This window comes from Acipenser ruthenus, chromosome 5 (assembly GCF_902713425.1).
Source record: "Acipenser ruthenus chromosome 5, fAciRut3.2 maternal haplotype, whole genome shotgun sequence".
Taxonomy (NCBI): Eukaryota; Metazoa; Chordata; class Actinopteri; order Acipenseriformes; family Acipenseridae; genus Acipenser; species Acipenser ruthenus.
Window position 1 is genome coordinate 57,174,110 of NC_081193.1, and position 11,559 is coordinate 57,185,668.

At 40.3% G+C, this 11,559-nt stretch overlaps 1 long non-coding RNA gene across 1 annotated transcript; it reads left to right on the top strand.

Moving 5' to 3' along the window:
• Positions 1–5,721: 5,721 nt before the first annotated feature.
• Positions 5,722–8,046, top strand: LOC131737195 (uncharacterized). The gene is made up of 3 exons (XR_009328780.1): positions 5,722–5,912; positions 6,608–6,774; positions 7,777–8,046. It is a non-coding gene; the product is annotated as an uncharacterized LOC131737195 (long non-coding RNA).
• The last annotated feature ends 3,513 nt before the right edge of the window (positions 8,047–11,559 follow it).

Below are 11,559 nucleotides of genomic sequence, written 5' to 3' on the forward strand. Positions count from 1 at the left end.
AGTGCAGGTGTTATTCACATGCTGTGGTGCTAAGCACTGAGGCATGGAGCATCTAAACACCGAGGGCGCCGACTGGGGGAGCCCAGCCTTAACCATGTGAAGTCAACACAACCTGGGGTAGCGCAAAGCATACACCAGGATGGATACCCAGACTCGAGTGGCTGCGGTAGGCAACCAGGAGAGCAGTACAGGGGAGCGCACTGTGCTGCACCATGGTGCAGAGCGGCGATAACCTGGTTCTGGACCGCGTGCAGTCACACAACGCGGATAATAATAATAACGAGGCAGCGCATAGCGTATGCCAGGGTGGAGCACAGGCTCAAGGAGCTGCAACTTGTTATTTCTTAACTGCAAAGGCAGTAACCCAGCCATTCAGCTATGGGAGAAACACATTCACCATGCCAGGCGGGTGACCAAGCGCGCCGAGTAGGCGGGCTGAAACAAGCCGGTGGATTCGACTCAACTGTGGGACACAGCAGAGCTGGGTCCCCGTGGAAGAATCAGCTTATTATTTATTGCTAACTGCCGGGCAGTAAGAAACAAATGCGCACACACACCACAGAAGCTGTGTGGATAAAAATATCAGTCACCACGGCAACGCGGTTAACTGATTTTGTTTTGTTTTTCCAGCCCACTGAGTATGCGGGCTGAAGCAAGCCTGCGTATGTAACTCAACAGCTGGGCGCAGCAGAGCTGCCGGTTAATATCATACCAAATTTTATTTATTTATTTTTCTAAACTGCAAGGCAGTAAGAAAAAACACATCACACACACACACAACAGCAAGGTTGTGAGGGTAAAATAGCAGTCACCACGGCAGCGCGTGTGACTGATTTTAAACAGCGCACCGAGTAGGCGGGCTGAGACAAGCCAGCAGAAGCCGCTCAACAGCGGGGCCAGCAGCGCTGGGTCCCAGTGGAAATAACGCTATTTTTTTTTTTTTTTTTTTTAAACTGCAAGGCAGTCAAGAAACGAAAATACACCCTCCACGCAAGCTGTGCGGGTAAAAATAATTACCACGGCAATGCGGGTAACTGATTTTGTTTTGTTTTTACCAGCCCACCAAGTAGGCAGGCTGAAACAAGCCGGCGTAAGCATCTCGACAGCGGGGCTCAGCATAGCTGGATCCCGATGGAGGAATCGCGCTTGTATCGTTTTTTATTATTTTTAAAAACGCATGGCAGTGAAACAAAAACACACATACACGCCAACAACGGCAAGCTGTGAGGGTAATAAGCAGACACCACGGCAACTTGGGTGAACTGAATATTTTAAGCACACCGAGAGGGTGGGCTGAGGCAGTCCAGCAGAGTCAATTCCACAGCGGGGCACGGCAGAGACTTAATAGCAGAGGAAAGCAGAAAACAGCGATCGCTGTAAGGCTTTCAGCAGACTGCAATCGCAAAGCGATGTAGGCTGTTAAGCAGAAAAAAGAGTAAACACAGCGTAGTAACTGGACAGGGGTGTCTAGCCTGGACTACGTGCAGTCACACGACCGGGGCAGCGCGTAGCTTACCGCAGAGTGAAGCACCTTCTACAGGCAGAAGGCAACGAGGCACCTCGTGCATCGAGCACCCGAGGCGCTATGCACCCTGATGTACTAAGCACCTGCCTACCGAGCACCATACGTCCTGATGCGTATGATGCGTCGCAGGCCGTACAGGGAAGGACCCCGATATGGTGCTGACTGTACATTAGCACTGAGGCACTGCTCGCACTACGTTGAACACTGGTAAGTGTTAACATAGCGTGTCCACTCACTAGCGTTACAGCAAGGTATGCTGAGCCCTGTGCGCACCGAGTATCCTGTTTTCACAGATACTGTGCAGCACCATGAGCTATGTGCCAGGTTGAGCAGTGCTTACGCAATAACCCGTGCGTCCCAAGCGCACTGTGTACTGCATTCGAGATGCTAGGCAGAGTCCTGAGACAGGACGTCTGGCTTGTGCATAGCACTAAGCACTGCTTTCACTGCGTTTGACCCACAGGTACTAACACAGTGTAAATTTCGCTAGCGCTACAGCTAAGGCCATTAACATCGCCTACCCTGCGCCGGGTACCGTGGGCACAAGTGCACCGTGTACTACACAGCGTATGGGCACTAATGTACAACCAACTACGCCTGCACCGTGTAATATGTACACTGCATGCAGCGCTTGAGCTGAGCTCCGTGCGCTCTGGTATTACCGTGCAGCACCACGAGCTATGCGCTAGTAGAGCAGTACTTACGCAACGAGCGCAACGTGCACAGAGGGTATGGTTATCCTCTTGTGGGATACTGGCGTTACAAGCCGTACAGGCATGGAACCCCGGCATGGGTCTGTTTATATTCAGCATCTTTTTCATTTTTTATTTTTTTTAAACGATGCACAACAGACTAGGCCTGCACTATACCGTGCAGCACCATGAGGTATGCGCTAGCAGCTCAATGCCTACGCAATGCGAGCAACGTGCACAGCACTGCTCGTCCTCGAATGTTCCAGACGCCTTGCGCAGCGGGAGCGGAACTGCGTACACTGCGCTCTGTGCGTAACTTTTTGGAAAGGAGCAATGAACACCTGCGCGTTGTATGCGCTGTGAATACTATTCTACGTACACTGCGTACTGTGAACAAGTACCGTGTGCGTAAAGCTCCTACGCTGGCGTCAGATAATACGCAGCCTGTGCCAAGAGAATCAGGCTATGCGTGCGCCGCTGTACTGCAGCACCGGAGAGGACGCTACGCAAAGTGCGTACCCAGACCGCGTGGTCAACACACACACCTGGTCAGTGCGAAGCGTGTACCGGGGGGAACAGAGGTCGAAGCCACGGTGGGTGAAGTTTTTGTCAAGCAAAAATTACAGTTTATAAGAAGGAAGTAAAGGAGAGGAACACACCGAACACACATGAACCGACACACCGCAGCGGTCAGGTTCGGCCGCCGGCTCCGCTCGGATGGGGATACGGTAGTACCTAGCCCCGAGGAAGGAAGCGCGGCTGGGTCACTCGACAGTGGGGATACGGCAGGCCTAGCCCCGAGGAGGATACTTGTGTGACTCTCTATAGGAAAAGTCAACTCATTCGTGGGTGGCTGCACAGACAGCCACTCACATACAACAGACAGCAAAGAGAGAGAGGCCCGCCCAGGGGGGGCCGCTGAAAGACAGAAAGACAAAAAACTCGGTCTTTTTCAAGAGTCGTTGATCCCGGGAAAGCGGCAAGCCAGCTTTCAGCACGAATGCTAGGAACTACAACCGACCCGAATGGACTCGAGGGCTCTTCCTATCAACACGCTCAGTTCTAGACACAGAAGTCTTACCTTACCGTCTTGAGAAGGAAAAAGAGGGAGATCTTCCGGTGAGTGACGGTTTTATACCCTCGGTAGGCGGGACCGAGTGCGTCATCACAGGAAGGGGCCTTCGGCAGCTCTGATATAGAGAGCTCAGTATTACCTACCTCAAGGGCAGGGAATATCACATACTTAATGTTGGTGGTCGTCTTCGACTTGAAAGGTAACTTGCCTATAACAAGGACCCAAAGTAGCGATTTACTATCAAAACACACTGCTTAAAACGTACTCTGCTGTCGCGTACTCCTCGGATGTTAAGTACGACTATCGAATTCACAACAAGTATTGTATGCGTTTATTACATACAGTCAATCCACTCTCAATAATAAACCTTCCATAAATGTTGTGTTTGTTTGACAATTGTATAATAAAGTATAAATACTGAAAGCTGCAAGCTTAAAACTAGCTAAATCCATTCCTATTTGCTGCTGTAGTCAGTGCTGTTTCTGCAAACTGTAAATCCGACACTAAGGGAATGAAGTAGCCAAGATATTTTAATCACGCTCAGTACTGCATTTAAAAAAAAATTATAATATTAACTTCGGCCTTTCTTTAAATTTCAATGAACATGACATAAGCTTATCCAAAGAAAACCCAGATGAAACTGTAGAAACAGAAATGCAAGCAAGTTGAAAGTTTCACCGGCTGCATTTTTGTTTTTAACAAATGCAGTAAATAAACTACGTAGCCTACAAATCCTGGACCAAACCATTAGCATTATAGTAATGAAAAATATATATTTTTTGCTTAAAATACATTCATAATAAAATCTTTATTTTTGTGATTTATAATAATTTAGCATGCTGTGTGAAGGGTGTTTCTTATTGTACATTATAAGAGATTTCGCACAGATAGCGAAGCCAGAACCTCAAACTGCACAAGACAAAAAAAAAATTCTTGCCATTTCAGAATTGCCAGAAAAAAAATCACACTTGCTTGAAAACTGTTTCTGTATTATTACATTTTATATTTTGCTTATACATATACTATGTACAGAATCTACATTTGTTAGTTGTTATTGTTTCTTAATTTACTGTATAAGTGCAACATTTTCTTAATATTTTTCTTCTTAATACTGTATTGTATACACATTACTTGAAAAAAAATATACAGTATTAGATCATTTAGTTTTAACTTCCAAATGTTCTTAATTTGCAAATACAGTTTTGTGCTTTTTTTCTACAAAAATTACCAAATTAAATGGATATAACATACCTTGCTTATAAAGGTATATATATATATATATATATATATATATATATATATATATATATATATATATATATATATATATACTGTATATATGTATATATATATATATATATATATATATATATATATATATATATATATATATATATATATATATATAATATTGATAGTGTGATACCTTATTGGGTTCATAATTCTCTGTGGAGAAACTTTACAGAAACTTAGATAGTATTGAGTGACATAAGTCCCCACTTGGATAGCGCAGAATGATGCTCACACACCAGTGTGTGTAGGTGTAGTATAAGAGTGTGTTGTCAATAACGGGTATGAAGGAAAATTGATAAGTAGATTAATAATTATTTTGTATTCGAAGTATTAGTGCTATACCTTATTGGGTTCATAGTTCTCTGTGAAGTGGAATGGAGTCCCCCTTTAGATAGTATTGAGTGACACAAGTCCTCACTTGGATAGCGCAGAACTGTTTTTTATATTAAATGTATATCTCAGGTTTCAAAATGAATTTCTTTCCCCAATTTGATTTTTTTGTATATAGTGCCTTATAATTAAATTACTGTATTTTAAAATGATATGTTATGTAAATATTATAATTTAGATATTAAATATGATATTTATATGTTGATATTTAGTATGATAAAAATTAGCAGTTAATTAAAATTAAGTAGAAATAATCTTATGGTTATAATTAGTTTAGCTAAAAATTACAAAATAGCTTTTTAAAACATTCTCATAATCATTTGCAAAGATTCTGTAATCTAGAGTAAAGAATTAGAACTTAAAAACTACTAAATGCTGAATTGTAAGAAAGAGGAAGATGATTCTGCAACATGTCTGTGTAATGGTTGTGAACAGCAGGACTCAGAGTGGCTGCTGCTCAGACACAGTCCTACTGCAGGCTGTGCAGGTCCCCACTTTGTAGCGTAAACGTGGTTTAAGTCCCCACTTGGTGGTTTATTTTTTAAATATATTTTTTCTAATTTAAACAAATATTATCAATGTTGAGCTTAAAACATAATTTTCTATATATATTTGGTTTAAAGAAAATGTTAGGAAGTTATGGTGCCCACTTGGCTGGTGGAGAATCATAGACCCAACATGATTGGTAGATGTCCAGTTATTTAGCTTTTCTGTTTGAATAGTCGCTAACAAACCAGTCTCACGACAGAAACGTTAACAGGTTAACGTTTCTGCATTTCTGCTTTCTGGGGGGAAAACCTTACGTGGGTAACGTTTTCACTTTCAAACACAATGCTTCGCGGCAGTTTTTGTCGAAATTCTCTGATTAAACACAATGTACTTTGAAAGTCAGCCATGTTTTTCCACCGCATCTACGGGCATTGGCTTCACGTACCCGGTAAGCAATACATTTTTCTCATATACGTTTCAGTGTAGAATTTAACAGTAGCTTTTCACTTGAGAGATGGTCGAAATGTCCCTTTTTAATTAAAAAAAAGAAGTTAAATAAATTAGTTGTGGATCCGCAACTGTAGTAACTTACTTCGTGAGATTTGGAGTGTGTTTTGTCTGGTGGGGATGACGGGGACGTCAAATCAAATAAAAATAAGCTTTGTTGGCATTACAAATATACGATGTTTATTATGATACGGTAATAATTTGTATTGTGTACATAGTTGCCGTAAAATAAATTAAGTAAAGTAAGCTTATTTAAAAATACTAATATATTAGCCAAGATAAAATACAAATCCATTCAGACATCCATTCAACAAGGAGGGTGCGAGTGAGATACGGCTGAAATGCATGAAATTCGGCCTCAGCATTTTAGTCAATATGATACATCTAAACTCACCTTTACTTTTTACCTGTTAATGACATTTCCCTCGTGGTGGCCTGAACACTGCCATAACTACCCCTCGCCCTTCCTCCTACCTGCCCCCCTGTCACAGATGTGCAGCAGTGGGCTGCTTGTGGTAAACATTTACTCATGTGCCTCTACAGTTTCTCTCTCTCTCTCTCTCTCTCTCATTTAAAATATTTTGATTGTGCAATTATTAAAAATTGTTCACATCCTGTACAATTTTGCCTCAACAGCAACAGCTGAGGACAATGAGGCCGGTCTGTTTGTAAGCATAAAACAAAGAACCCATCATCTCTACCATCAGACTGGTATGTTAAAAAGACTTTGGCAGAATTGATTCCCTCGACGAAATTTTGGCAGCGGAAAAGTCACACCTGGCCTTGGGAATTGCATGGCAGTGGTATGTTAAACATTTTAAAAGTAAATATTTTGAATGCATAATTATTGTAGTTTGCACTATGCATATCTATATATCTGGGCGTGTGTGCGCGCATGTGTAAAATTAGACCGCTGTTGGCCTCTACACTAAGAAAAGGGTCTTCGACAAATTCATGCTCTTAAGAAGACTGCATGAGGAAGTAGTCATTCTGGTGAGAGATGAAGCAGCACTGGGAGTACTTGAGGAGATCCGCAGGAACTTTGAGAGACTTTGCATTGCAGCTGTCAGATGACTTAAGCAGACACAGTAAGTTCATATTAACATGAATATATATTTGAAATAGAATGCTTTGCAGGGACTTACTGTAAGTCTTCTGGTTTTCTCATATATAAACATTTCTGGTAGGAAATACATGTTGTAGTTACTTTCAACAATGAAGTAGTTTAACTTTGCAATAATTCTTGCTGACATTTTTAAAGATAACAGCCTCCTCACTTTCCAAGATTTAAAATGGCAATATAATTTGCCAGGTACCTTTTTTTTTTTTTAGCTTTGTCTGCATTCTGCGATGAGTGCCTATGGGGTGCCCTGGGGAACAGAGTTACCATTGCACACATTACATACTGTGCTGGATAAAAAGGGTAGAACAAGGGGCCTGGTCTCCTCACTTTACACTTCTGAAAGTTACTTACAAACCCTTTAGTGATTCATACTATTTGGAATAGAGACTTATCTATTGTTGGTGATGAAATATCTTGGGATACTATTTGGAATATTTTAAATTGTGCATCCAAGAACCCTAATCATCAGTGTATTCATTTAAATTTTCCTCATAGGACATATTTAACCCCCTTTTAAAATTTAAAAAGGGGAAGCCTTTGCATTGTTTTTTGCGCTGTTACATTGAGATCAAGATAAATATTGTGATCACAAAAAAAACAATTTTGCAATGACTTCTATTGAATAATGTCCATCTCCTACCTTTGTCACTAATCCAGAAACATGTTTATTTATCTATGAAAGGCTGCCCTTTGGGACTTGCTGAGGAGGGATACAGTGGACTACATTGTGTCGTACAGAGGAGAATCAGTGAGCTCAGATCCCACCAGGACAGTGTCAGAGACACATACAGTCGCATTATAGGCCTGGATGCCACTATTCTAGATGAGGACATTGAGAATGAAGATTTTGAAAGCAGCCAATGTGACAGTACAGGGGAAGAGGAAGAGGAACCATAGCAGAACTGACTGTGTGTTTGGCTTAGCTGGATGTTTACTTTAAATAAAATAAAGTTTGAGTGCATTTTCTTGGCCTTCTCCTCAAATTAAATTGTGAATGTTCAGTATGCATGTATGAATGTTCTATATGTGTATGCATATAAGAAGAACATAAGAAGAACATAAGAAAGTTTACAAACGAGAGGAGGCCATTCAGCCCATCTTGCTCATTTGGTTGTTAGTAGCTTATTGATCCCAGAATCTCATCAAGCAGCTTCTTGAATTATCCCAGGGTGTCAGCTTCAACAACATTACTGGGGAGTTGGTTCCAGACCCTCACAAAAGTGCCTCCTATTTTGTGTTCTGAATGCCCCGTTATCTAATCTCCATTTGTGACCCCTGGTCCTTGTTTCTTTTTTCAGGTCAAAAAAGTCCCCTGGGTCGACATTGTCTATACCTTTTAGGATTTGGAATGCTTGAATCAGATCACAGCGTAGTCTTATTTGTTCAAGACTGAATAGATTCAATTATTTTAGTATGTCTGCATATGACATGCCTTTTAAACCCGGGATAATTCTAGTTGCTCTTCTTTGCACTCTTTCTAGAGCAGCAATATCCTTTTTGTAACGAGGTGACCAGAACTGAACACAATATTCTAGGTGAGGTCTTACTAATGCATTGTAAAGTTTTAACATTACTTTCCTTGATTTAAATTCAACACTTCTCACAATATAACTGAGCATCTTGTTGGCCTTTTTTATAGCTTCCCCACATTGTCTAGATGAAGACATTTCTGAGTCAACATAAACTCCTAGGTCTTTTTCATAGATTCCTTCTTCAATTTCAGTATCTCCCGTATGATATTTATAAATCAAATTTTTATTGCCTACGTGCAGTACCTTACACTTTTCTCTATTAAATGTCATTTGCCATGTGTCTGCCCAGTTCTGAATGCTGTCTAGATCATTTTGAATGACCTTTGCTACTGCAACAGTGTTTGCTGCTACTCCTATTTTTGTGTTGTCTGCAAATTTAACAAGTTTGCTTACTATACCAGAATCTAAATCATAAATGTAGATTAGGAATAGCAGAGGACCTAATACTGATCCCTGTGGTACTCCACTGGTTACCTCGCTCCATTTTGAGTTTTCTCCTCTAATCAGTACTTTCTGTTTTCTACATAGTAACCACTCCCTAATCCATGTGCATGCATTTCCTTGAATCCCTACTGCATTCAGTTTGAGAATTAATCTTTTATGTGGGACTTTGTCAAAAGCTTTCTGGAAATCTAAATAAACCATGTTGTATGCTTTGCAATTATCCATTGTCAATGTTGCATCCTCAAAAAAATCGAGCAGGTTAGTTAGACATGCTCTCCCTTTCTTAAAACCATGCTGACTGTCTCCCAGGATATTGTTCCCATATAGGTAATTTTCCATTTTGGATCTTATTATAGTTTCCATAAATTTACATATAATAGAAGTCAGGCTTATTGGTCTGTAGTTACCTGGTTCAGTTTTGTCTCCCTTTTTGTGGATCGGTATTATGTTTGCAATTTTCCAGTCTGTCGGTACAACCCCTGTGTCAAGAGACTGTTGCATGATCTTGGTTAGCGGTTTGTAAATAACTTCTCTCATTTCTTTGAGTACTATTGGGAGGATCCCATCTGGCCCAGGGGATTTGTTTATTTTAAGAGCTCCTAGTCCCTTTAACACTTCTGCCTCTGTTATGCTAAAGTTATTTAAAACTGGATTGGAACAGGTCGACATGTGGAGCATGTTGTCCATGTCCTCCTTTGTAAAAACCTGTGAAAAGTAATCATTTAATATATTTGCTATTTTTTTTTCTTCGTCTATGATTTTGCCATTTGTGTCTCTTAGACATTTAACCTCCTCTTTGAATGTTCTCTTGCTGTTATAATATTGGAAAAACATTTTGGAATTGGTTTTAGCCCCCTTAGCAATATTGATTTCTGTCTCTCTCTTGGCCTTTCTAACTTCCTTTTTGACTTGTGTTTGCAGTTCCAAGTACTCTTTGGGTCCTTTTAAATGCTTTGTAAAGTGCCTTTATTCGCTGAATATTTTTTTAATTGACCTATTAAACCATTTTGGCCATTTTGTTTTAGATTTAAATTTGTCTACTTTTGGGATGTAATTGTTTTGCGCCTCTAGTACTACATTGTTAAAAAAACAGCCATCGCTTTTCTGTGGATGTTTTCTCTATTTTACTCCAATCTACTTCTGTTAGTCTCTGTTTCATTCCTTCGTAGTTTGCTTTTCTAAAATTGTAAACCTTAGCTTTAGTCATTACTTTTGGGGTTTTAAAAAATACTTCAAATGAGACCATGTTGTGGTCTGAGTTTGCCAATGGCTCTCTGACCTCTGTTTTAGTTATTCTGTCTTTGTTATTTGAAAAGACTAAAGGCATGCCTCCCCTCTAGTCAATGCCTTGACAAATTGCGTTAGGAAGCAGTCATTTGTCATTTCCACCATTTCAATTTCGTCCGTCGTGCTCCCCACCGGGTTTTCCCATTTTATATAGATAGATAGATGTGTGTATACTTATGTACATAGTAGTAATAATCATCATCAACGTAGCATCGATGGAGACTGAAGGAATCCTCTGACATCCTTTTGTCCTCTTCCTTGAATAATAATATCAGTATTCATTATTAAATTAATATCTTATCGTATGTCTGTATAAATAGATAGATAGGTGTGTGGGAGTGTGTTTGTGTGTAAATATAAATGTGTAATAACCATTTTCCTGACGGACTCCAGAAGAAGGAATCATCTGACATCAACCACCACAGAACCCAGGTTTGCAATGAGTGGGTGGGTTAAGATTGATCTGTATCCAGATCTATGACAATCAGGCAGTAGGCAACAGGAGTAATACCTGGATGTAATACAGTTGGTAAATTGAATTTTTGATGCACAACAGGTGGTTAAAACAAACTAAAATAGAAAAAAATAAAAACAGTGTAATGGTTATATCTGTCAATGGTAGAATCTGTATGAGTCACACTTCTGATTTTATGGGCCCTAAGACTATTGTAAGTTGGCCTAGATAAGGACTTCTGCTAAGTGACTTAATAATCATAATAATATTAACAGTAAAAATAAAAAAATCGCACACTGGTGGCTACGTGTAATTTATTGGTGGGTAAATTAGGTTGATCAAAGTACTGTACACTGTAATGCAAGGTGTAAAGGTAAATGATGCGTCTTCAACGCAATGAAACCTGCCTATGATTAAGTTGTTCACAGTGCTTAAGACTTATAATTGTATTATATACTGTAACAAACTGGTGGGGTACCCTGCGGTTACTCCTTTGCTGCTTCCACCGACTGGCACAGACACGTAGAACTTTCAGGCAAGTAACTTTTATTTACAATATTCAGACACCAACACTTTCCTTTTATAACTTATTGCCCTGTACGGGTCACTAACTGACTCACTTCTTCGCCCCTCTCTAACTATTTCAGAATACCATGTCCTGTAGGCTGAGGCCTGTACAAGTCCTCCCAAGAGGGCTGAGTCTACGGAAAGGGGTCACCGTAGGCTCTCCCAGCGGTAGTAGCTTTGT